General features: G+C 41.6%; 1 pseudogene; it reads right to left on the reverse strand.

Annotated features, from left to right (window-relative positions):
* Positions 1-23,683: 23,683 nt before the first annotated feature.
* On the reverse strand, positions 23,684-23,800 carry LOC126427932 (5S ribosomal RNA; annotated as a pseudogene).
* Positions 23,801-26,780: the final 2,980 nt, after the last annotated feature.

Below are 26,780 nucleotides of genomic sequence, written 5' to 3' on the forward strand. Positions count from 1 at the left end.
AAATCAAAGAAAGGATCAAAATCAGTATGGTATAAAAAGTGGCAGCTGACTATAAATAATGGAACGTGTCATCAACATGAGTACAAAAAGGTTGTAAATTCAACGAAATACTTAGAGATTACAGTTGCGAATACTTAGACTGGGACGACCATATGGATAATGGGGGGAAAGAAAATCAAAGGCTGCTATTTATTGACAGAACACTTAGAAAATGTAACAGGTCTAAAGAGACTGCTAACACTACGCTTGTCTACCCTGTTCTGGAGAACTGCTGTGCGGTGTGGGATCCGTATCACATACGACTGACAGCGAACACCGAAAAAGATCAAAGAAGGGTAGCTCGTTTTGTATTATCGTGAAATAGAGCAGAGAGTCCCACGGATATGTTACACGAATTGGGGTGGCAATCATTGAAACAAATGCGTTTTTCGATGGAGCTAAACTTTTTCATGAAATTTCAAACCCCAGCAGTCTGCTTAGAGTGTTAAAATATTTTGTTGGTGACTACCTACATAGGGAGAAATGATCATAATAATAAAATAACAACAAAACAAGAGAAATCAGACTTCGTCTTTCCCGTGCGTTGTTCGATAGTAGAACAATAGAGAAGTATCTTGAAAGTGATTAGATGAACGCTCTTTCAGGCACTTAATTCTGGAATCCAGAGTAATCATCTAGATGCAGATGCAGATGAAAAACCGCGGTCTACCAGAAGAGAGCAAAACAATCCTTCTCGACAAGTGTAAAGCACATCCGCCAGTGTCTGAATTAGTTTCTGGAAACATATTTGCTGTACGTCTTCAACTCCAACTTAGTGATTCAACCAATGGATCAAGGTGTAATCCGTAACTTCAAATGTTTTTGTGGAAGCTCTTTCATTCACGGCCTGTTAAACACTGAGTGTCCTGTAACTAACTTCTAGAAAAGCTTTAATGCACAACATACCAACTATGCTGTAGCACTGTCTTGAACTCAAGAACAAAAAGTTATTTTACAGCGGTGCTGGAGAAAACTTTGGTGAACTGCAGATCCCACATTTGATTCAACTTTACAGATTGTCGAGTAGGAACAACATTCCGAATGAAGTGTATAAAGTTTTAGATGTTAAAAGAAGTGTAACCAGCAACAGTCCTTTGTGAAAGGTATCTAAACATACATATATGCTTCTCATGAAATATATGTTTATATTCTCTTGTTTTTATCGGAGTAAGTTGCAGTTATACGTACATGTATTAGGAAGTATTTCTTCATCAATAAGTGTTCCAGAAGCTCATGTCACTGAGTCAGTGAGATTCGGCTGAAGTAGGAACAATTTAAATGAGCTACGATTGAATACCCAAGAAGTAAGTGCCATTAGTGAAACCGAGGTCACACTCATAGGGGACTCACGAATGCCAGCCTTTCAATATCAGAATTCAAAATCAAAATCAAAATTTACAGTTTCAATCTAGGTACTGACAAATCACTAGGTCAAAGAGTAATAACCGCTGAACTCTGGGAATATGCAGGTGAGGAACAGATCGAGTAGCTAACAGAGATCGCAAAGGATTTTTGGAAAAAAACTACCAGTAGGCTGAAATCAGACTTGATTTACCCTTCTCGTAGAAACAGTGACAAATTACCGTGGAGTGTCACTAAACTTGTCAGTACAGAAATTTCTCTCAAAAACCATTCAGAGAACTTGACCAACAACTGCTAGAATGTCAAGAAGGATTTACGAGAAGACGCTAGTTTGCCGAGCGGCTTTATTATCAGTCGTATTACCAGCAATTTTCTATCCGGAACTCAAGAACGGTAAGTTTCATGATGACTCTGGGTGAGTTCAGGATGGTTTCCGCCTCTAATAACCAAAAAACTATCGTAAATCCGAAATAAATGGGCTTGGACAACAAAACAACATCGATTACCTGACACCACCTCTAAAGAGAGAACTTCCTGATGTTTTCGCTATCATGGAGGTAGTCCAGCAAGGGGAAACGCCTTCGTCTTTGCCATAGAGTCATCCGTGAGAAAAGAGCTATATAATAAAGGGGTCAAATATGCCAAGAATGGGTTGCTGGAGCAAGGAAGTGACATTCGGCTGCTTAGCTTTGGCAGATACTCTTACCATCATTCCCGATGTTCTAAGCATGATCACAAAACAAATCAAAAAACTCAAAACCCGAGAGGCTAAGGCGGGTCCCCAGCTCTACTTTGAGAAAACAGGGTTAGTAAGTAACATCAAACACGCGCTCAGAGAGTTAGTTATAGAAAAAAAGGGAGGTTCAATACGTAGGGTAATGGGCAGAACCGAACGTTGCTGAGAAAGAGGGCACTACTTCTGGCATCAACAAGATGGTAGTAACATAGCCTATAACTTGAAGGGATGAAAAAAGAAAAACAACTATCCGTGTCGTTTAACGCCAAGCTGAGGCACTACTGTGCAGTCACTCGTCCGGAGGTTATGCACGCAATGGAATGACTCGCAATGAGTAGGAAAGAGACGCTAGAAGCGAAAGAGAGAGAAAAGTTTAGAAAGATCTTAAGCTTGATAAGAGAGAATAGTGAGTACAGAAGGAGGTGCAACAAAGCGTTGTACTTGCGTATATGACACTATGCGGAAAAGGAGGATTACCTTCCATAGACACTTAACACGAACGAGCTCGAAAGGAGTGATCAAGGGTTTTTACATGTCGCTGGAATAAAAAGCCAACTGATTTCTAAAAAACTTGGAACATACTAACGTCTCCAAGAGACCCCAAAGTTGAAAACTGGCAAGACATGGACTGAACAAAGGAAATATACACAAAATGAAGGCGAGTATCAAGGAAACACATGGCTGAAATAATTACGTGCACAGCCGACCGGAGTGGAAGAAGAATTCTACGAACCAAGTCGACAGGTTTAAAAGTGAATGTTCAGGCAATATGTAATTTTTTTAACGTATTATTGTTTCACAAGTATTTCTTGAAGTTGGTTAGTAGTCCCTATAAAGGTCTCGATTAAAGGTAGTAAATTGTTAAAAGGAACCGTCATTGCGATTTGCAGAATGACATTAGGATATGGGTGTTTTCCCAGCAGCAGTTTAATTCACCGTTAAGTTCAATACCCACAGAACATGCGCAAGTTCTTAGGGCAATAGTAGGAGTCACATCTTTGAATCTAAGTGTAATTTATTTGATAGCTATAACACGCTGAGATATTATGTCCTTCCTCGCTTCGATGAGTGTTTCATATGATCAATTTTTTAACATGTATGAATGCCTGATGAGCATTTTAAATACAACAACGATATTTGTAATTTGCAGTTGTCAGTAACCAAATAGGATGACTATGAGATCTTGTGGACTATATAAAAATTAAATAAAAACGTAAAAAGATGATGATGATCACTTTTTCCGTAGGAGGGGAATATTCCGTGCGTTTTCTCAGATACACGAGAATAATATTCGTATGAGACAGGTAAGGGAACAAAACATTACATGGCGTGAGGGAGAGACTTCTGAAATGTGTTACTGATTACTCCTGCGTTTCATTGCGAAGATAATTTGTTGTGTAATTATAACAATCTCCTAGCTTATGACGATCTCGAAATGTATTCTTGTATTCAAATGGCTGGTATCTTCCAGATGGAGCAATATCTCGGCACCCGCGCGGTGTAACCGCACGCCTTGCCACGTTTCGCCACGATTCATAGTGTGTGTTGTCCTTAGTGTAAGTCAGATTAAGTAGTGTGTAAGCCTAGGGACCGATGACCTCAGCAGTTTCGCCTCATAGGAGCTTACCGCCACAAATATCTCGGAAAGTATACACTATAGGAAATATGAACGTGGCGATAAAATGAAAGCTACACAAGAGTCACTGACTTCAGCGAAAAATAAAGAAATAAACTAGTAGTTGGAGACGCGTTTTGATAACCATAAGGCGTTATTCATGGACACCTTAATTTGACGGGGACGGATACCAAATTTAGATCTAATTACAAAAAATATTTAATAATTACCTAAGAAAAGGAAAATCAAAATAATATTCAGCTGCAGACATAGACCAACTTGATTACCACGGAATCAAAAAAGTAAACAGAGTGAAACAAAAGGATTACCTAAATATTCAGATATTTCAGGACGAAAGTAGGGAAAAAGTCGTGGAAGAGAATCTATTGACCGCATCATACAAGTAGAGAAGGTGGAGAAAGTGCGTGACATTTTTACATGGACGAGGGTTAATGTAAGAATAGCAGCTAAGAAGTCCATAGGTGTAAGACGGAAGAGAGAGAAACTGAAGAACTGCTGAGGAAGATGAAAGACAGAAGGAAATGGAAAAAACATAGCAACAGATGGATGGAGGAGAATGTATAGAAGGTCAAATAATGAATTCAGAATGGAGAGAGGAAAAGCGAAAGAAAAATGTATGAAGGAGTACTGTGAGAAAGTTGGGAATTTAGAGTGACAAGGAAAATACGAAAAGGTATAGAACCAAGGCAACAAGAGAAACAAAGAATAGTAATTGATATTAAGGATACAGCTCCAGTTAGTCAGGAACGATTGTTGAACAGATGGGAAGAGAGAAGTGTAAGATGTAACAAAAAGTGCCATAGCTATTTAACAGAATTTGAAAATGAAAGGGTTACGATGATGAGGTGAGAACGGCTCTTCATGAAATGAAACATCAGAAAGCAAGTGGAGAAGATGAAATTCCAGCCGACTTACGTTATAGTCCGGGAGGTAAACGAAACTATAATGACGTTTACGAATGTGAAGATTTGCCAAAAGGTTTCTTGATGTGAATAATGAAACACACTGAGAAAAAAGAAACCATCAACAAATTTGATGAATTCATGATTATCGGTCTAGTGTGAAATGCAGCGAAACTTATTCTGACGGTGTTAAACATGAGAATATATGCAGATAGCCTCATAGATGATGAGCAACATGGTTTTAGAAAGGTATGAGAAATAATACATACAATACAATTGTTATGGAACAGTGGGAGAGAGTTATGCTGAAAGTTGTTACCAGGCGTGGCCTGATTAGGTATATAAGGGGCGAGAACGTCAGCCGGCCGAAGTGGCCAAGCGGTTCTAGGCACTTCAGTCCGGAACCGCGCTGCTGCTACGGTCGCAGGTTCGAATCCTGCATCGGGCATGGATGTGTGTGATGTCCTTAGGTTAGTTAGGTTTAAGTAGTTCTAAGTTCTAGGGGACTGATTACCTCAGAACTTAAACCCATAGTGCTCAGAGCCATTTTTGGCGAAAACGTCAGATGTTGAATGGCCACTGTGAAGGACACGGAGATGCCTCGTACTCGCGTGGAACGATGTTATCAGTAACTGGCATGGTTTGAAAAGAATCATACTGTGGCCGCCTGATCGAACGTTGCAATTTATATATTTGTGGAGGTATTCGGATGGGACAGTATCCCGATGTTGGACTTCATTGAGACTTGAGGCCAGGCATGTTAAGGTTCCGGGCGACCACGTCTGACCACTAGAAGCGAGGATCACCGTATTATGCATCTAGCACTTCGTAACCCGTCACATACTCGCCAGCCATTCGAGAACAAGTAATGGAGTCCCTGTAAAATTCTGTGCCGTCCTGCGCCATTGGCTGGAGACTAGCAGCAGGCCAACCAGGGAATTACCTTCCCATAAGTAGGCTGCAGTTAACAGTATAACACAAACGGCTGCATTTGGGATGGTTCTGTGACTGGAACTCATGGACTTCCGATGAATGGCGTCGCAGTGAGTTCAGCGATCAATCGCGGTTCTGCTGTACCACAGTTGAACATCGTGGCTAGTATGGCAGCGAACCGAGGAGACGTTCCATTCTTACACTCCTGGAAATTGGAATAAGAACACCGTGAATTCATTGTCCCAGGAAGGGGAAACTTTATTGACACATTTCTGGGGTCAGATACATCACATGATCACACTGACAGAACCACAGGCAGATAGACACAGGCAACAGAGCATGCACAATGTCGACACTAGTACAGTGTATATCCACCTTTCGCAGCAATGCAGGCTGCTATTCTCCCATGGAGACGATCGTAGAGATGCTGGATGTAGTCCTGTGGAACGGCTTGCCATGCCATTTCCACCTGGCGCCTCAGTTGGACCAGCGTTCGTGCTGGACGTGCAGACCGCGTGAGACGACGCTTCATCCAGTCCCAGACATGCTCAATGGGGGACAGATCCGGAGATCTTGCTGGCCAGGGTAGTTGACTTACACCTTCTAGAGCACGTTGGGTGGCAAGGGATACATGCGGACGTGCATTGTCCTGTTGGAACAGCAAGTTCCCTTGCCGGTCTAGGAATGGTAGAACGATGGGTTCGATGACGGTTTCGATGTACCGTGCACTATTCAGTGTCCCCTCGACGATCACCAGTGGTGTACGGCCAGTGTAGGAGATCGCTCCCCACACCATGATGCCGGGTGTTGGCCCTGTGTGCCTCGGTCGTATGCAGTCCTGATTGTGGCGCTCACCTGCACGGCGCCAAACACGCATACGACCATCATTGGCACCAAGGCAGAAGCGACTCTCATCGCTGAAGACGACACGTCTCCATTCGTCCCTCCATTCACGCCTGTCGCGACACCACTGGAGGCGGGCTGCACGATGTTGGGGCGTGAGCGGAAGACGGCCTAACGGTATGCGGGACCGTAGCCCAGCTTCATGGAGACGGTTGCGAGTGGTCCTCGCCGATACCCCAGGAGCAACAGTGTCCCTAATTTGCTGGGAAGTGGCGGTGCGGTCCCCTACGGCACTGCGTAGGATCCTACGGTCTTGGCGTGCATCCGTGCGTCGCTGCGGTCCGGTCCCAGGGCGACGGGCACGTGCACCTTCCGCCGACCACTGGCGACAACATCGATGTACTGTGGAGACCTCACGCCCCACGTGTTGAGCAATTAGGCGGTACGTCCACCCGGCCTCCCCCATGCCCACTATACGCCCTCGCTCAAAGTCCGTCAACTGCACATACCGTTGACGTCCACGCTGTCGCGACATGCTACCAGTGTTAAAGACTGCGATGGAGCTCCGTATGCCACGGAAAACTGGCTGACACTGACGGCGGCGGTGCCAAATGCTGCGCAGCTAGCGCCATTCGACGGCCAACACCGCGGTTCCTGGTGTGTCCGCTGTGCCGTGCGTGTGATCATTGCTTGTACAGCCCTCTTGCAGTGTCCGGAGCAAGTATGGTGGGTCTGACACACCGGTGTCAATGTGTTCTTTTTTCCATTTCCAGGAGTGTAGAATGTTATTGAGGTGCGCAACTCTACTGCTCCTTGCACCATGGTATAGGGAACAATCGGGTATGATTTCATGTCACGGCTAGCAGTGATTCAACGAAGTCTGACGGACATTCTGCGCTCTCATGTGCTACTCCTCATACGAAAATATCGTGGTGCCATGTTACAACAGGACAATGCTCGCCCACACATGGTGCATGTTCCTGTGAACTGACTGCTTGATGTTGAGGTACTTCCGTGGCCAGCAAGATCCACAGACCTGCGCTCGACTCAACTTCTGTTGGCCCAGATCGAACGTCAACTGTGTCACAGTTCCAGTAGTCACGATATCAAGGACCAGTCACAACAACTGTGGGCCAGCTTGCCTCAAGAGAGGAGACAACGGCTTTATGACACCCTTACGAACCGGATCAGGGCATGATAAGTGGACTCATTACTACCAAGTTCTTTACAACTTTGACCCAATTTTGTAATCGCTGTGATAACATTCACATACCTTTTTCAACCCATGAACTTTCATTTCGTTTCCTCCTTCACCTTTTGTGTCAGGCGTGTATGTGTAGGAAATTGTGAATAAATGTTTTGAAGGGAACAAAGACGTATCTCTAGGAAGGGAAAAGATGGAATGTAAAATATTCGTAGAGTACAAGGTGCTTTTGGCTGAAGACGAACGGATAATCAAAATGGTGCAATAGCTGAGTGTAGTATGTCAGGCATATAGGATGATTCATTATACGAAAACCATGAGTATGTTAAATTAAATATACGAAAACCATGAGTATGTTAAATTAAATGAAAGACAATCAAAAGATTAGGATGAGACATAACAGAATAAGTAAAAAGTTCCAATACCTAGGTACCTTAATGAAGGAGCATATGACGTGAGTGTAAGAAATAAAATCCAGAACTGCAGTGCCTAAGCAAGGATTCAACAGGAAGAAGTAGCTTCTAGGTGGAAACTGAGCAGACAACTGAGAAAAAATTGCTGTTTTGTTACTTCGTGTGGAGTGTGATTTAAACCGTTGTAGAGACGTGAACTACAAGGAAGGAAGATGAAAAAAGATTGAAGCTCTTTGAGACGTGTATTTCGCGGAGGAGAGGATAGACAACAGAAAGCTTTAACAATGGAGAAGTTTTCAAAGGGGTTGGTGAAGAAAGACAAATACCCAAAGAGATTTTCAAGATACAAATTTACTGATCCGACGTTGTCTAAGAGGCTAACGGTTACTGACAGATGCTGTAAATAGACGGTGAAACGAGAAAGAAGAGCTAGGGAAAGAAAAATAGATACGTAAAGTAAAAAACGAAACAGTCATGTAATGACTAAAAGAAAGACGACAGATGAAGATGAAGAGCCAGTATTACGTAAAGTCGTCCAACAGACATAAACTGAAATAATAAGGAAAGTATCGTATAGTACTATAGTAAAGAGAGACGCTACTACGTTAACCCAACCACTGCGCAGGAACGTAATTCATTTGTTGGTCGTTGGACTAATCACGGTCGACTGATTGCCTATTGGTATAATACGCATTTGCACTCCGTAAAATACAGAAAAAAATCCAATCCTAAATCTGCATAAATCCCTTGATAAGCATTTTAGAAATGATATGGCTTATTATGCAACACAAACGAACAAATGGAAAGCGCATGAGACTGTAATTAACGAGGCCGTATTTCAAGCAATGATGGATTTCTACAAACGGTCGAATTCCATCATATGAGAACTGTAATTAAAGGAGGAACACTCACATGTATCAGTAGTTGTATATCACATTCTTTCGGACGAATATCAGTAATGTTAAACATTACTATCGAAATGACAATGCATTGTGTCTTTACAGTAAAGTAAATAAAAGCAGTTAAATTCAGATGCTTCACTGCAATGCGGTTTAGAAATATTTCATCAAAGGTAACTGATTAAATGAACAATTATTAATTATAAAAGCTGTGCGTGAATTTAGTTAAGCCCAGAGTTATGCTTAAAAACTTGAAAAATTTTAACGGAATTGCGATTTCGGGAAAATAAGAGGTGCTCTTTGCATTCTTATGTATTCCCTCTTTTGTGTTGAAGTTTTGTGGCCTTAGACATGGCGCTAGCCATGCAGAGGTATTACCACGCAGGTGTGATTAGATTATTGTGTTTTTGAATAAAAATCTCGATTTTCAAGCCGAAGCGGAAAATCGTGCCTGCCCCGGAAGTCAGTAGTTTTACTCGTGACGATGATGGCGGGGACATTAACCGAAAGCTCGTGAATTTTATTCGAACCGACGCAGCTTAAAAACCGAGACTATTTTATTCAGACATAGCGGCGCGAAAGACTCCGAGGACACATATTGTATTTTTGATATAGCCACGCTCCATGATTATTAGAAAGCGTATAGCGTGGACTTCATAGTGGCCAAATAAGCGCAGGCTTTATGAACATCAGAGGTTCTCATCCAGCATGTTTTATGGAATTTGAAGGATGGCTTCAGTCCGGAACCACGCGGCTGCTACGGTCGCAGGTTCGAATCCTGCCTCGGGCATGGATGTGTGTGATGTCCTTAGATTAGTTAGGTTTAAGTAGTTCTAAGTCTAGGGGACTAATGACATCAGATGTTACGTCCCATAGTGCTTAGAGATATTTGAACCATTTTTTGAATTTGAAGAATGGTATAGTACTTTCTTGTGTACTGGTTCTACATTTTCAATGTTTTCAAGTTGCGGTAACGACATTTATCCAAAGATTCACTTCAAACAGATATATTTTTAATTTTTTCGGGATATGAGTTTTTTAATTTATAATTAAGACAAAAATGAAAGAGGAAATGCTTATGGGTGTAGCGATAACAACACTGTTCTATTGTCTTAACATACTGTAACAAACAAGCTATCTAACGCCCCAGCCACAGCCAAAAGTGAAGAAGCCCTGTCTTACAAAAAAAAAAAAAAAAAAAAAAAAAAAAATGGTTCACATGGCTCTGAGCACTATGGGACAACATCTGAGGTCATCAGTCCCCTAGAACTTAGAACTACCTAAACCTAACTAACCTAAGGACATCACACACATCCATGCCCGAGGCAGGATTCGAACCTGCGACCGTAGAGGTCGCGCGGTCCCAGACTGAAGCGCCTAGAACCGCTCGGCCACACCGTCCGGCTCTGCACAACAAGCCTGTCTTTCAGTGCAGCTATGGGTGTTAAGAAAAATGAATGTTATTTACATCTGACTTATAATCAGGAACGTATTTTTACAGCCTTAGGTGGAGTTGATGATCATATGGCATCGAGGGGCTAGCTGTGAGCTTTCTTTAGTAAAATATTGTTGTGCTGGAAGCCCTACTGAGAAAAGACTGAAGATTTTTGTGATTTTTGTTTCATGTTTAAGATATTTGTGTTAAGGTATGTTTTGTCAACCCTTACATCATTACATCTCTGTTGCACTTTTCCCATTCAGTCTCAGTAACGTAATGTATAAGACAATTTCTGCTGTCAAGTTTTTAATCTTCCTTTTCTAAGTAATTCAGTACAATTGTCTCTCATCTTGAAATATAGTTTATATTTCCTGGGTGATAATAATTTTTTAATATTATAATAACGTGCCCGTTAATTTCGTTTGTCGTACATTGTTTTCCTGTCCCTAGCACGTTCAAAATGTTAAGTCTTCATTTGTTTTCGACAAAAGCACACGTTCCTTTGTATGTTGGGAACCTTTCGAACTCAGACTGGCTTTAAACTTTGCTCTCACAAGCTATTCAACCCATTCTGTGAGGAACTGTGACGTAATTATGTTCTGCAAAGAGACATCTAGATCTAATGCAGTCAGCCCATGCATATTACTTGAAGCACGAACTTCACGTGCACAGCCTTTGTCATTGACGGTAGCGTTAATAGTTTTCTTTGTATGTGCTGGTGCAATCAGTGGAGGCTTATTGTATTTGCTATAAAACCAAATCAAAAGCTACCTTAAAATTAGTGTTAGTCACTGGAAGATGAACAAATACACCTATTAATGAACTAAGTAAATAATGACAGTCTAATTCCTCGTGATTTACGACGAGGCTGACAAATGTGTTGTAAAACTACCTGAACTTCGTTACGCCACTGTTAAATGTCTAGTTTCACGGTGGGCAACTTGACACTGTGGTTTGGTGCACTCACGACAGATCCACAATTTAAGAAAATCTTATCATTTGCGTTGGCGTGACTCATCCGAATTGCTCTCAATTTTTTGGAAACCTCGAAAATCGTATTTTCGAATGTTTCTCCGTCCTAAGCATGTATGTCTACGTCTTGAAGCAATTTATGCTATGACTGCGCGCCCTCATACGTATTCCCCACGTTATTTCGCACAGTTTTAGCGTGACAGTAATGTAAGTGCCCGATTTGCCTTTTACGTGGAATTTGTTTGCAAAATTTAACAACGTGTTTTCGCCAACGAGCTTATAGTAACGATTGTCTTTGCTAGAACTTCGTCCATGATGGGAAGCTATCGGAGGCAGGCAACAGCAGAAGCAGCAGTTGAAAGGAGTGTGAGCTACGGGAAGCGCATAGTCTGACCAGGGACCCAGCTTATAGATCCGCCTTGTTGATTCTGTTAACTGTCTCTCCATACTATTTCGTTGAAACTCGTTGTTGACATTCCGCCATTAGATGGTTGGCCCTGCACGATAATTCGTTGAATCAATTAAAGTCCGGCTCAGAAGGATCAAAATGCTGGCGTCCATGGGCGAAAATGCGTAACGTAAATGTTATCGGAGGACCAGGTGTTTAAAAGAACTATACCATTGTTCGAATCGCTCAGACTGCAACGAATGACGAAATGTGTTAACAACTTATTATTCACATCTAATAATGACAAAATAAAATATTCATCTTCTGTCTTTAAAGTGGAAGGAGCACAGGCCACGAGCTACGGCGGCCGGCTGACCGAGTCTCTATTCACAACTTTAGTCACGCAGGGGCGAGCGTCATGTTAGGCGCTCTTGGAGAAGTGGACTGCTTGTCATTGACTGTCAAAACAAAGAAATACCGTCCGAACAGGCCTGGAAGGCCCAACGGTACCGACCGGCGCCGTGTCATCCTCGGCCCTTAGGCGTCATCGGGTGGGGGTACAGAGGAGTATGTGGTGGGCACACCGCTCTCCCGGCCGTTGTCAGTTTTCGTGATCGGTGTCGTTGCTTCTGAGTCAAGCAGCTCCTCAACTGGCCTCACAAGGGCACTTGGCAGATCCGGAGGTGACCCTTCCCAGTGCTAGCCAAGCCCGACAGTGCTTATTAACTTTGTTGATCTGACTGGAACCGGTGTTACCACTGCGGCAAGGCCGTTGGCGTCATATACCGGGTGATCAAAAAGTCAGTATAAATTTGAAAACTGAATAAACCACGGAAGAATGTAGATAGAGAGGTAAAAATTGACACACATGCTAGGAATGACATGGGGTTTTATTAGAACAAAAAAAAGTATTGCTAGACGCGTGAATGATCTCTTGCGCGCGTCGTTTGGTGAAGATCGTGTGCTCAGCCGCCACTTGCGTCATGCTTGGCCTCCCAGGTCCCCAGACCTCAGTCCGTGCGATTATTGGCTTTGGGGTTACCTGAAGTCGCAAGTGTATCGTGATCGACCGACATCTCTAGGAATGCTGAAGGACAACATCCGACGCCAATGCCTCACCATAACTTCGGACATGCTTTACAGTGCTGTTCACAACATTATTGCTCGACTACAGCTATTGTTGAGGAATTATGGTGGAAATATTCAGTATTTACTGCAAAGAAAATCATCTTCCCTTTGTCTTACTTTGTTATGCCTATTATTGTTATTCTGATCAGATGAAGCGCCATCTGTCGGACATTTTTTGAAATTTCGTATTTTTTTTGGTTCAAATAAAACCCCATGTCATTCCAACCATGTGTGTCAATTTGTACCTCTCTATCTACATTACTCCGTGATTTATTCAGTTTTTACTGACTTTTTCATCACCAGGTATATTCCATAGAGGGCAGCACTAACCTGCGTCTTGGTCGAATATAGCGACGGAGCAGAAACCAGAACAGCTGATCGAGGGAAGAACTTTTCATTTATTTGGCGTTTGCTCTCTTGTTTGTGTACACCTGTGTTGCCACTCAGCGTCTGTTCGTTTTGGTTGTTTATTACTCACTCGTTCCAGTATGTTGTGTGTCTAAGACAGTTGCCGGCCGGTGTGGCTGAGCGGTTCTAGGCACTTCAGTCTGGAACCGTGCGACCGCAACGGTCGGAGGTTCGAGTCCTATCTTGGACATGGATGTGTGTGATGTCCTTAGCTTAGTTAGGTTTACGTAGTTCTAGGGGACTGATGACCTCAGATGTTAAGTCCCATAGTGCTCAGAGCCTTCTGAACCATTTTCTTTAATTTTATTTTTATTTTTTTAAGACAGTTAGGGAACTTCACTTTTGGCTGTGGCTGGGGCGTTAGATAGCTTGTTTGTTACAGTACGTTAAGACAATGGAACAGTGTTGCTATCGCTGTTGGTGGAGGGAGGGAGAATTTCAGAACTTTGAATGTGGGTCGAATGGCTCTGACGGGGTCGATAAATGAGGGCGTGGGGGAGTATGTGTACAGCTGGACAATATGACAGGGAGCGCTGTTGTGAAAATAATTAACTTTTTCAACTGAATGGAAACAAGAGCCAATATCCAATGCAACAAGCGACCTGTCTATTCCGTCCTGTGTAAAACTACATATTAAATGCGCCTACTCACATTTATGCTATAGATGCAGTAGGTGTGAGGGGCCCAGTTGTGCTCTTCTGCATGAAAGCAGGATACTTAAACTTTTAATTTTCCACTCACCTGGTGTCTTCCAGAGGCGTTCCTGCGCAAAAGTAGCATTCAGATCGTCGGTTTGTGTTTTTTGAATTGAGGCTATAAGAATCTGAATGGGCTTAGGCTCTCTACGCTCCAAAATAAGCAGTCAAACTTCAAGAAGGGATGCCATTAGCTTTTTTAGTAACGAATCACAATACAGAAAAAGCCACAAGCTGCTAACAAAATGGCAGAGTAACGTGACGCCTATAATATCATATATAACGCAATTCAGGATTAAAGGATTTATTAATAGTTATTTATTGGAAAGCTCACAAAACTAGGCAAGTTACATTGTTAGTCATAATGTCTGAAGCAAGTGCCAGTTTCTTGTGAACCTCTACAGGTTAAAGATTTCAAGCTGACTTTCAGCATCATAGCTAAACGGTAACACTTCCTCTCCCCTTTGTGCAAAAAGGTTGTTTCATCTGACCCTTCAAGCGAGATTAAAACCGTGTGCTCACTGGAATTACAAAGGCAAAGAGGTCGAGTGCCTGTAAGGCGTAATCTCTCAGGAAAGTCAAAGAAAAGAAGCAAGGTCATTCAGGTCACGCAGGTGCCGTGGGAAGATATACGCGGCACTAAATGGAAAAAGATAATGGAGGAATCGCAGGCAATCTTGAGGAAATACTCGTCCCGTTTCCGCCGTTTATGGCTTACGAAAACTATCGGAAACCATGCTGCTTTCGTTTCTCGTCCGATACAGAAACTGCTGTGTTACTGTGCTATCTAGAAAATTCATTTCAACACAGGCACTATTGAAGGATAATAGTTTTAACTCGCCATTATGTTGCTGGTTATTAAACTACTTTTTGACGGGATTGGAATGAACTAAATATAGCATGGATGAACCAGTCACAATACAAATGCTATCTCATGAAAGCATGTTAACTAGTTCTTTCCAGTGCGCAACTTCAAATATCTAGGGAAAACATCTACAGCCAGAAATAAGAGGGTTGGAACTTAAATAGTAGCAACTATTTCAAGTATTTATTCACAACCGATACAAAAGAGTTACATGTTTCCCCTGTTACTGACCTTGAAAGTAGTCACCAGCGTTGTGCGGAACCCGTTGCCAGCGATGTGGAAGGCGTAGTACAGCGTTAGCGGAGCCTGTTCTGTTGATGGTGCGAATGGAGCGGTCTACTGCCTGTCGAATCTCTGGAACAATTCTGAAGCGAATGCCACGAAGTAGTTCCTTCATCTTCGCAATCAAATCAAAGTCACAAGGACTTAAGTCCGGGGAGTATGATGGAAGGTACAGTATTTCCCACTTCCATCGACCCAACAGAGCAGCCACAGCTTGCGCTGTATGCGCCCGCTCATTGTCGTGCAAAATCATGGGTGGGTTGCGCAGAAAGTGTCCCGCTTCTTTCTCAAAGCTGGTCGCAGCTAATGCTCCAAAAACGAACAGTAATACTGTGCATTGACGGTCTGCCGTGGAGGAACGTAATGCGTTAGGATAACACCTTGACTGTCGTATACTTTAGACCGCTTCATCAACAGAACAGGCTCTGCTGACAGTATACTACGCCTTCCACATCGCTGGCAACGGGTTCTGCACAACGCTGGTGAGTACTTTGAAGGACAGTAATATGTGGAAACATGTAACTCTTTTCTATCGGTTGTGAATAAATAGTTGCCACTATTTAAGTTCCAACCCTCGTATGTGAAACAATAAGAGAATAATGAAGCTATCTGGGAGCTTTCCTCCAATAGCTGCAGGACATACATTTTTTCTACGTGGTAGAACGTATAAATTTAATCGCCATGTTTATTAATATAGTCATCACCTGCAGAAAGTATGTAAATATTCGTTTCACAAATTAAACGCTATATTATTGCCGCAGTAGAATATTTAATTTCTAGCTGCGTTTTACCCCTTATATTAAAAGCAAGTTCCCTGGAATATTCTTGAACGATACAAGGTTTTGTTTTTAGGCACAATATTTATAGATCTGAAACATTTATCACCATATATTTTGTACAAACAAAATGTTACATACAGTTATTTTTCGGCCACCCAGTAATTTCTACGCTTTCTGTGGTCATAAATTCCACTTTCTTTGCGAATCTACAGCGTATATTCACGTCGAAATTTTTGATTATCTTCTATTTTCATACTTTGGTTTTCGTATACCATATGAAATGTAACACTTCACTGATAGTATGCAAACATTTCAGATTTATAACACGAGAAATACGACAGTTTTTACTGGAGTAACTGTTTGCTTTGTTTACTTGCCATCTGATGTCTTGTCTGCGTACAGAAGTATTACTGACAAATGATGGTCGCAACATTCGAAATATTTTTACCAGTTAAATAAATTACGATCACAAACTCTTAGAAAATTTTTGTCAATGATTGTGCATGTACACAGGTATGGATGAGTGTCATGTGTCTTCAGTGAGACAGCAGTTGCAGCTTTTCCATGATCTCCTGCACCTGCTATGCACTCAATAGTATCCGTGCTGTGGTGTGTGCTGTTGTGGCTTGGAGATGCCGGGTGCGCCATGGAAAAGAGCATGCAGTGACAATAATGATGATGTCATCAAAGACAAGAGAAGAGACTCAATATCTGTCAGATATATGTTCTTTCTGTGACTGTATCTCCAGTTGACAGTCTCTTCCTTCTGATTATTTTCATGTTTTCTGTTGCAGAGGTAGATTACTGATTATGTTCTCTAAGATGTTATGCAAATGTTGAGTGATATGTTTTATGAATTGGATGTCAAGTATTCTCCTTGGTTCTGCTACACGCAATTGATATGTACCAACACTTCTCATTTTTCTGAAATGCATTTCCGGATGTAATGGAATTTCATATGCTACGTTTATGGCTTGTTTTTTAATTGTTGGTGGTTCGTCCATTATACTGAAAATGTCATCAAAGTATTTGTCCCAGTACCTTCATTTTCATAATTTTCCTGGCCTTATCATATCCTTACAAGGGGTCAGTATGTTAATCTGAATTTGGAAATGTTAGTAAGAAAAGGTAGCTAGACGCCATTTCTGTTGCTACCTCTTCCTCCCCAGGATACAGTTTGTGTACCTCTCCTGTCTGTATCTTATATTACCCTGTGTGAAAGTGTCAGAACGTTTTTGAAGTATTTGTGAATCAAGCAACTGAGGCAGGAGACGAATACCATTCTGGTTTGATCTTTTAAGATGTGGAAAACAGCGTAAAAAGACTGGCCAGCACACTTGACCTCACTGTTAATCTGCCAGATGGATCCATTTCAGAGCTGGTGCTCCTTCCTGAATCCCAGAAGTCGTGTGCTAATGAGAACGACTATCCAGGTGGTTTATATATGTTGCTGTTGTTTATATGATCCAGTATAATATTCGTATTGTCATTGTTTTGTAAAAATTATGTGTTAAATACGACTTATAAAATTACTTACAAAGATTCTTGAACCTAGGAAGCCCATCCTATTGCAAACAAAAGTCATTCCTGAGCTGGAAGTACTTTTGCTCTGCTACATGTCGTAATAATTTGAATTGTTCATTAATATGTTCATCATTAAGTTGGCTATCTGCTTTCAAATTCTGGTCTATCCTGATATGTTGGGATATATAGTTTCTGCCTCAGACTGGAGATGTGTTACTGTGTCTACAAGTTTTATATTTCTTATGTACTGTATTAGCTGCATTTGTTTAGTTTTCATATAGTAATTTTATACAATGTCCTGCAAGCTTGTAAGGGAGGGCTTTCTGAACTTTTTTAGAGGTCTTGCTAGCAGATAATTTGTATTTCAACACTTCCCAGAGCGTATGAGAGGGGAATTCAAAACATCTGAAAAATTTAACCCCACCTACGCCTCTTAAAAATAAATCTACAAGTGGTTATGATGAAAGCAGTAATAGAATAAAGATTGTTCAACTAAACTTCACAACATATTTAGTTACTTGTATACTGAATAGTTTCATATTATACTTTCTCAGACAGCCTTACATATATAGGTGTCAAGCTACTTCACAAAAGGGGCGAAACATTAGTAAAGAATTATAGACTCATTTCATTGCAGCCAATGCTTTTCAAAAATTTTTGAGAAGATCTTGTGTCATAGGCCTTTTAAACACGGAGCACAGAAGCAAACAATTTTATTTTCAAGTAGGACTATCACCTGAGCAGGCTATATTTCACAGAAGATATCCTCGAGTTAATTAACTAGATTGTATTACGATTGGGGATATTTTGTGAGTTATTAAGGGATTTCGACTGTTGAACCATGATATCCTCATCCATAAGCTAAAATGTTGTGGAACTGTAGACACAGCAGGTTCATGTTGTTCATATTTTTTGACTGGTATACAGCAGGCTGAATCAGTTCCATTCCAGTCAACTAATATTGTCCCCTAGAATATGCAACACTCATCTATGCTATACCACAAGGTTCTATTATAGATCCTTTGCTGTTTCTGTTTTACTTAAATTATCTTCAGCTTGCAGTTTCAGAAGAAGAAAATTTCATGCTACTTGTAGATGATGCCAATATAGCGAAAAGACAGCTGTACGAAATATTTGAAAACATTAATAAATTTATTATCAGTGAATGTTGAGAAGACTCAGTACATAAAGTCCAGTACTTCTCATAGAATTTCAGGAACAATAAAAATAGTCCTTTCCATTAATGAAAAACAAGAATTAGAAAGTGTTAGGTTTATGGGAATACGGATAGAAAACATTGTTAACTGCAAAACTCACTGCTTAGAACTAGTGATGTGCCTTAAATCAGATATGTTTATAGTACATATAGTTGCTGCTGTAGGATACTTAAAAATAAGGAAAGTAGGTAATCCTGAACATTTCCATTCACTAATGAGTTTTAGGATCATTTCTTAGGGAACTAAACTTAAGGTGTAGTATTTTTCAGAACATCGGAATGTGCTATAAGAATTATGTCTGTTGTTAATTGTAGAACATCTTGCAGCGACATTTCGAAGGAACTTGGATTTTGTATAAGAGTTGTGTGTGTGTGTGCGTGTGTGTATGTGTGTGTGTGTGTGTGTGTGCATGTGTGTGGTCTTTGGATTACCAATACTTCTTTTTTCACAAAAAACAGTGGATTGTATGAATATAGCACTTACGACAAAACAATATGAAGAACAACTTCTACAAAGACTTCAAGGAGTTGACAGAGTACAGAAACAAGTTAGATATGTGGGTAGACACATATTCAAGAACTTCTCAGAACATATTAAATGTATTGTATGAATATAGCACTTACGACAAAACAATACGAAGAACAACTTCTACAAAGACTTCAAGGAGTTGACAGAGTACAGAAACAAGTTAGATATGTGGGTAGACACATATTCAAGGACTTCTCAGAACATATTAAATGTCATGTGGACAAACGTTTCCGAGTTTAAGACTGCGTTAAGGAACTCTTAATTGAATAACTTCTACTTCACTGAAGAGTACCTTCACAGAAGGTCTTAAAAATAATGTTTAAGGTTATTCTGTAATTAGTAATATAATACTCTTTGATGACGTTAAGTCATTTCATTATATTGCGCTTAAATTGAATTAGATGTACATCTGTGTCATGTTCTTATATCCCAGAGATCGCTCTCCACAGTACTCATGGAATACAATCAACTGAAACGTAAAAACGTAAGTGGACACTTACCGCCGTTCAAGATGTAAAGTTTCTGGCTCTGGGAGCGATAATATGCACTCCAAAATCTCGCTTCGTTATTAAGAAAGAATGTATTAAAGAAGGTGTGATGTAATATGTAGAATGAGGTGCAGACACATTCATTTACTGTGTTAAGATTTCTTTAGTATAATTCTGATTTTATTGTCAATTATAGGAGTGATCCTCTCAATAGTAACAATATTCAGATTCTATTCACAACCATTTTTGATTTGACAACTGTAGACAAATCACTTTGTGTACCTTCGTAACGAGCAATCAGATACATCGAGCGAAATGTCTTTGGCTGATCAGTTAAGTCTGAAGAGCCGAATCAAGTGAGCTCGTCGGAGTAGATTGGCTGTATGGTACGGTTGTAGGCGTGCGCTTAAAATCCTAGTTATACACTGTACAGAATTAATTATCTTAATTGCTCTGTGAGCAATGCAGAGTGGAGTGTAGGTAGGAAGTTTATTTTGTTATGTGATTTGTGCAAAGAAATTGTATGTACAATAATTCTCTAATAAACAAAATCGTCTCCTAGAATTTACAGAAGTCTCATAGTACGGAATTACCCTCTTCCCTAGACCACATACCCTGAGGTGACAAAAGTCGCCGCGGGTGATTAGCCGAGCGGTCTAGGCGCTGCTGTCATGGACTGTGCGGCTGGTCCCGGCGGAGGTTCGAGTCCTCCCTCGGGCATGGGTATGTGTGTTTGTCCTCAGGATAATTTAGGTTAAGTAGTGTGTAAGCTTAGGGACTGATGACCTTCGCAGTTAGGTCCCATAAGATTTCACACACATTTGAACATTTTTTTTGACAAAAGTCATGAGCTTGCGATATCCAAGTACGCAGATGGCGGTAATATCGGCTACATGATGTATAGCAGGGCAGAGCATTGGCGTACCTGTCGTTTGTACTTAAGTGATATGTGTGAAAATGTTTCCAACGTGATTATGGCCGCACGATGGAAATTAACAGACACTGTGCACGGAGTTTTAGTTGGAATTAGACGCATGGGACATTCCATTTCGGAAATCGTTAGGGAATTCAATATTCCGAAATCCGCATTCTCAATTTCAGACGTTACATCTAACTGCAGACAACTCAGTGGCTGACGGCCTTAGCTTAGCAACCGAGAGCAGCGGCGTTTACAAAGAGTTATCAGTGCTAACAGACAAGCAGCGCTGTTTGAAATAACTACAGAAATCAATGTGGGATGTAGAACGAAAGTATCCGTTAGGACAGTGCTTCGCAATTTGGCGTCAGTGGGCTATGGCAGCAGACGACCGAAGCAGTAGCTTTGATAACATCACTACATAGGTTTGTAGCTTCTCTCCTGGGCTCTTGACCATAACGTCTGGACCCTAAACAACTGGAAAACAGTGGCCTGGTCAGATGAGTCCCGTTTTCAGCTGGTAAGAGCTGGTGATAGGGTTCGAGTGTTGCGCAGATCCCATGAAGCCATGAATGCAAGCTGTCAACAAAGCACTGTGCAACCTGCTGGTGGTCCTCTAATGATGAGGGCTGTGTTTAAGTGGAACTGACTGGAAAAGGTTACGTTCGGGTACTTGGAGACAATTTTCAGCCATTCGTGGACTTCATGTTCGCAAATGACGATGGAATTTTTATGGGTGACAATACGCTTGCCATTGGGGTACAAATGTTCGCGATTAGTTTGAAGGACATTCTCGACAGTTCGAGCACACCCGACATGAATTCCATACAACATTTACTGGACATAATCGAGAGGTCAGTTCGTACATAAAATTCAGCACTGGCAACGCTGTGGCATTTATGGACGACTACAGAGGCAGCATGGCTCAGTATTTCTGCAGGGGACTTCCAACGGCTTGTTGAGTCCAAGCCACGTCGAGCTCTTGCACTACGCCGGGAAAAATGAGGCCCAAGACGACATTAGAAAGTATTCCACGATTTTTGTTACCTAAGTGTGATTTGTGTGGCAAAAGAAAAGTGAAACACACAGAGGTGGAAGAGGAACCGAAATGAAACTTCATGAGGTGAGTGGGTATGTGATGTTATTTCAATGATTAGAAAATAGAGTCAGATTTACAAAGAATTTGGCAGCACAAGCCCACTCTTCAGCATGGCGTTCCACCCCTTCTGGCCTGGATGCGTGCAATGATTCGGTTGAGAAGAGTGACATTAAGCCGTTATATCACGTCTTGCAAGTGTATTGTCATATCGCTGGTTTTGGATGCGGAATATCTTTGCGAGAGGCTGCATTTTGCAGGATTGATCACGGGACATGGAGCTGTCATGTTGTGCTGTGAGTATCTCTACATGTGTAGGCAGCCAGCAGCGGTGTGGAGCAGAAGAATACGATCGCCGCGGAAGTAACAGGTACGTGGTGTGGACAGGGCGTACGGTCAAGAGACAACCAGTGTAAGGGTCCCCATCATTTGTACCCCTGGGTGTGTTACAGTCTCTATGCACGTTGGCCGTTGATACCTGTATACTGGCTCTGGGATATAGTTGGCATCCTAGCTGGTACCAAGTCTGTTCTGTATAGGTCATATCTGTGAAACTTTCAGGCAACAGGAGTACTTCACCATCGAGTACGCAGTTAACAGGAAAGCATGTCGTGTGTGGCCAAGCATTGTGCTCTTGGAAAATGGCACCAAGATAGTGTTGTATGAAAGATAACACAAGGGGACGAAAAATGTCGATAATTTACCATTCTACTGTCAGAATCCCCGCAGTCTCTAACAGTCGTGATCTGAAGTCATGTTTGATGGTTTCCTACACCATGACGCCAGAACTAACAGTAATAGGCCTCTCGAACCCAATGGAAGATTGGTACCTCTCACAAGTTTACCATCATTCATCGACAACGGGCATCTGCGATAGTGCTGAACTGTGATTAATCGCTGAACTCACTGCAATGCATTTCATAAGTAGTCCATGATTCCTAGTCACAGCAGCATCACAAATCTACATCAATGTGGATACTCTGCAAATCACATTTAACGTGCCTGGCAGAGGGTTCATCGAGCCACTTACACAATAATTATCTATTTCTCTACTCCCGAAAGCGCTCGGAGAAAACGAACATCTATATCCTTCCGTGCGGGCTCTGATTCCCCTTATTTAATTATGATGATCGTTTCTGCCTCTTTAGGTCTGTGTCAACAAAATACTTTCGCATTCGGTGGTGAAATTTGGTGACTGAAATTTCATGAGAAGGTCCAGCTGCAACGCTCCTTTGCTTTAATAATGTCCTCCCCAAATCCTGTATCGTGTCTGTGATGCTTTCTCCCCTACTTCTCGATAATACAAAACGTGCTATCCTTCTTTGTACTTTCCAGATATACACAGTTTATCCTATCTGGTAAGGATACCATACGATGCAGCTGCACTTCAAAAGAGGTGAGACAAATGCAGTGTAGGCGTCTGCTACATATTCTGCCAATAAATAGCAGTGTGATGTTCTGCTTCCCCACAACAGTTTCTATACGTTCTTTCCAATTTGAATTGTTCGTAGTTGTAATTTATAGGTGCTTAGTTGAGTTTACGGCCTTTAGATTTGACGGATTTATCGTGTAACCGAAGTTTAATACATTCCTTTCAGCACTCATGGAGATGACCTCCTACTTTTCATCATTTAAGGTTAATTGCCAATTTTCGCACCAGACAGATATCTTTTCTAATTCGTTTTGCAATTTGTTTTGATCTTCTGATGATTTTACTAGACGATAAACTACAGCATCATCTGCAAACGTCCTAGGACGGTTGCTCAGATTGTCTCCTTTATACAGCAGCAGCACTCCGTCTTCAGGCCACAAGTGGCCCATCGGGGCCATCCGACCGCCGTGTCATTCTCAGCTCAGGATGCGGATAGGAGGGGCCTGTGGTCAGCACACCGCTCTCCCGGTCGTTATGATGGTTTTCTGTGACCGGAGCCGCTACTATTCGGTCGAGTAGCTCCTCAATTGGCATCACGAGGCTGAGTGCACCCCGAAAAATGGCAACAGCGCATGGCAGCTGAATGGTCACCCATCCAAGTGCTGGCCACGCCCGACAGCGCTTAACTTCGGTGATCTCACGGGAACCGGTGTATCCACTGTGGCAAGGCCGTTGCCCCTTTATACAGCAGAGGTCCTATAAGACTGCCGTGGGGAACGCCAGAAATTACTTCTGTTTAACATTATGACTTTTCATCAGTTGCTACCATCTGTGACCTCGACAGAAAATTAGGAATCCAGTCACATAACTGAGACGATATTCGATAAGCATGCAATTTGATTACAAGTCGTTTGTGTGGTATAGTATCAAAAGCCTTCTGGAAATTTAGAAACACGGAATCAATTTGAAATCCCTTGTCGATAAGACTCAATACTTTGTGTAAGTAAAGAGCTAATTATGTTTCACTAGAACAATATTTTCTGAATCCGTGTTGACTAAGTGTCAGTAGACTGTTCTCTTCGTGGTAATTCGTAACGTTCGCACACAATATATGTTCCAAAGTCTTGCTGCTTATCGATGTTAATGATATGGACCTGTAATTCAGTGTGTTACTCCTATTTCCTTTCTTGAATATTGGTGTGACCTGTGCAACTTTCCAGTCTCCGCGTATGTATCTTTCGTTGAGCGAACGGTTGTTGAGTCTTAAGTATGAAGCTATAGCCTCAGCATATCCTGAAAGAAATCTAATTGGTATATAGTCTGGACAGGAAGACTCGGCTTTATTAAGTCATTTAAGTTGCTTCACTACTCCGAGGATATCTACTTCTGAGTTACTCATACTGGCAGTTGGTGTTGATTCGAATTCTGGAATATTTACTTCGTCTTCTTTGGTGAAGGAATCTCTAAAGGCTATGTTCAGTAACTCTGCTTTGGCAGCACTGTCATCGATGCCGCTAGCATACTTTACATGCGACCAAAATCAGTTTGGATTTTCTGCCAGGTTACGAGGCAAATTTTCGTTGTGGAAACGATTATAAGCATCTCGCACTGAAGTCCGCACTAAATTTTGGGCTTCTGTACAAGATCGCTAATCTTGGGGGTTTGGTGCTCGTTTAAATTTGGCAAGCTTTTCTCGTTGTTTCTGCAACATTGTACTGACCTGTTTTGTGTACCAACTTTATGTGCATTAGATATATCTCTAAGAATGCGGGTGAAAGCACTGTAACTGCACTACAACGTGAAAGAACCGATTACAGGATTAATAATGATCTTCTGGGGCCTGTCACATAATTGAAATATCTTTGGATCATACTGTAAAATGGGACGGACTGCCGAAATGAGCACTGCGTGAGCAAATGGAAGATTTAAAAGTTCTTGGGAACATTCTGGCAAATTTAGTGCATCCAAAAGACAGATTAAGCAGTGTGGCCGATCGCATGCTCTAAGTGCCGTGACGTCAGCACCACAAGTGCAGATCGCTTAGTGTGGTTTTGGATACATTACAGAGATTTTTTATTATTTCCAGATAGGGGCTGTATAATGCTGTTAAAATATTGTTCTATTTTAGTTTTCATTTGTTTAGTGTCTTCTACTATTTACAACTTACGTTCTGTGAATTTCTGTGTAGTATTTAAATTCTTGTATTTACATACATTTGGAAGTTATGTGGGCAACGCAAGAAAAATTTTCACTAGTTCTTGCTTCATTAAACTGTAAGAGTGTGTTAGTGCCTTTTGGTTTACTGTAAGAGGAGCGTATGCGTGATAAATGTAGATGATGCCATAGGTTAGCTAGTATGGGAGAAACATGTCAAGACAGTCTGTTTGTGTTTCGTTGATTGATTGTAGCGGGGAGGCCGGTAAAGTAACAGATGAGGCTCTGCCTTAGAGTCGTAGATTATGCAGTCGCGAAAGACAATCGTGGAATAAGAAAGAAAGATTTGTAGTTTTTAGGCAGAATCAGAAATGGTGTATTTTGAGTTAGTTAGATTGAAAGGGGAAAGAGTCAGTGGGAACTGTGGAAACATAAAGTGTAATAACAAAATGAGAGAAACCTCAGAAATCACATTTGATCATGATACCTACTGCCAAGCATAGCCAGGAGACATAAAGTATAAGTAAACAATCTATTTAAGCTGTTATCTGAAAATGAGGAAGAGCCTCAAACAATGTTTGAACAAAGCAGAGTGCAGCAAACACATAGCAGCAACTTTGAGACTAGGTCGGTGGTGAAGTCAAGTAGAAAGAAAAGAGCCCTGCTTTTAGGTGTCAGTCACGGAGAAGTGTAGGATAATGCTGTAGGAAAAGTTAGGTGTAGAATTCCAGAACACAGGCATTGTGAAACCTAGCGAATCTTAGCTAGCTTACAGAGAGCATAGCGGCTATGTACACAGATTTTTATGAGAAATATCAGGTACTTATACTATGAGAAGCAGGAAACACCTGGATAGAAACATAGTACCAAAGGTGACAAGGATGAAAGAGGATCAAAAACAGCACACTCTCGCGTGGATATTGTGGAAGTTCAGCAGTGCCGTAACTGGCCCTGTGTAAGACAGTTCTCAGTCATGTAAACAAAGACTAAATGGCTCTGAGCACTAGGGGACTTAACATCTGAGGTCATCAGTCCCCTAGAACTTAGAACTACTTAAACCTAACTAACCTAAGGACATCACACACATCCATGCCCGAGGCAGGATTCGAACCTGCGACCGTAGCGATCGCTCGGTTGCAGACTGTAGCGCCTAGAACCACTCGACCACCCTGGCCGGCCCAACAAAGACTAGAGTGGATTGCTGTTGACTGAAACAAAATCTTATATCTGTGATGTACCTGTTATTGAAATTGGGATGTGGGGATGTATGAATCATGGCTTGCACCTGAATAGGAGGGGGGCGATAGATAGCTGAGCACTCTTCCGAAAGTGTAAGGGGTGCCACAAACACACCGGGTGAAATCCCTGTGATTAGTGGAGTCAGAGGGACACAGTTTTCAAGTATGAGTCAGATTATAAACAGAAAATCTTGAAATAAATTAAAGAGAACAGGAGCATAATATATGCAACAATTTCCAGAAAAGTAACATTAGTTTGTTTCATCAGAATATTAGGGGACTGGATAACAAAGTAGATGAGCTTCTTGTACTTGTAGATGTGGAA

The sequence above is a fragment of the Schistocerca serialis genome, chromosome 1, assembly GCF_023864345.2.
Source record: "Schistocerca serialis cubense isolate TAMUIC-IGC-003099 chromosome 1, iqSchSeri2.2, whole genome shotgun sequence".
Classification (NCBI taxonomy): domain Eukaryota; kingdom Metazoa; phylum Arthropoda; class Insecta; order Orthoptera; family Acrididae; genus Schistocerca; species Schistocerca serialis.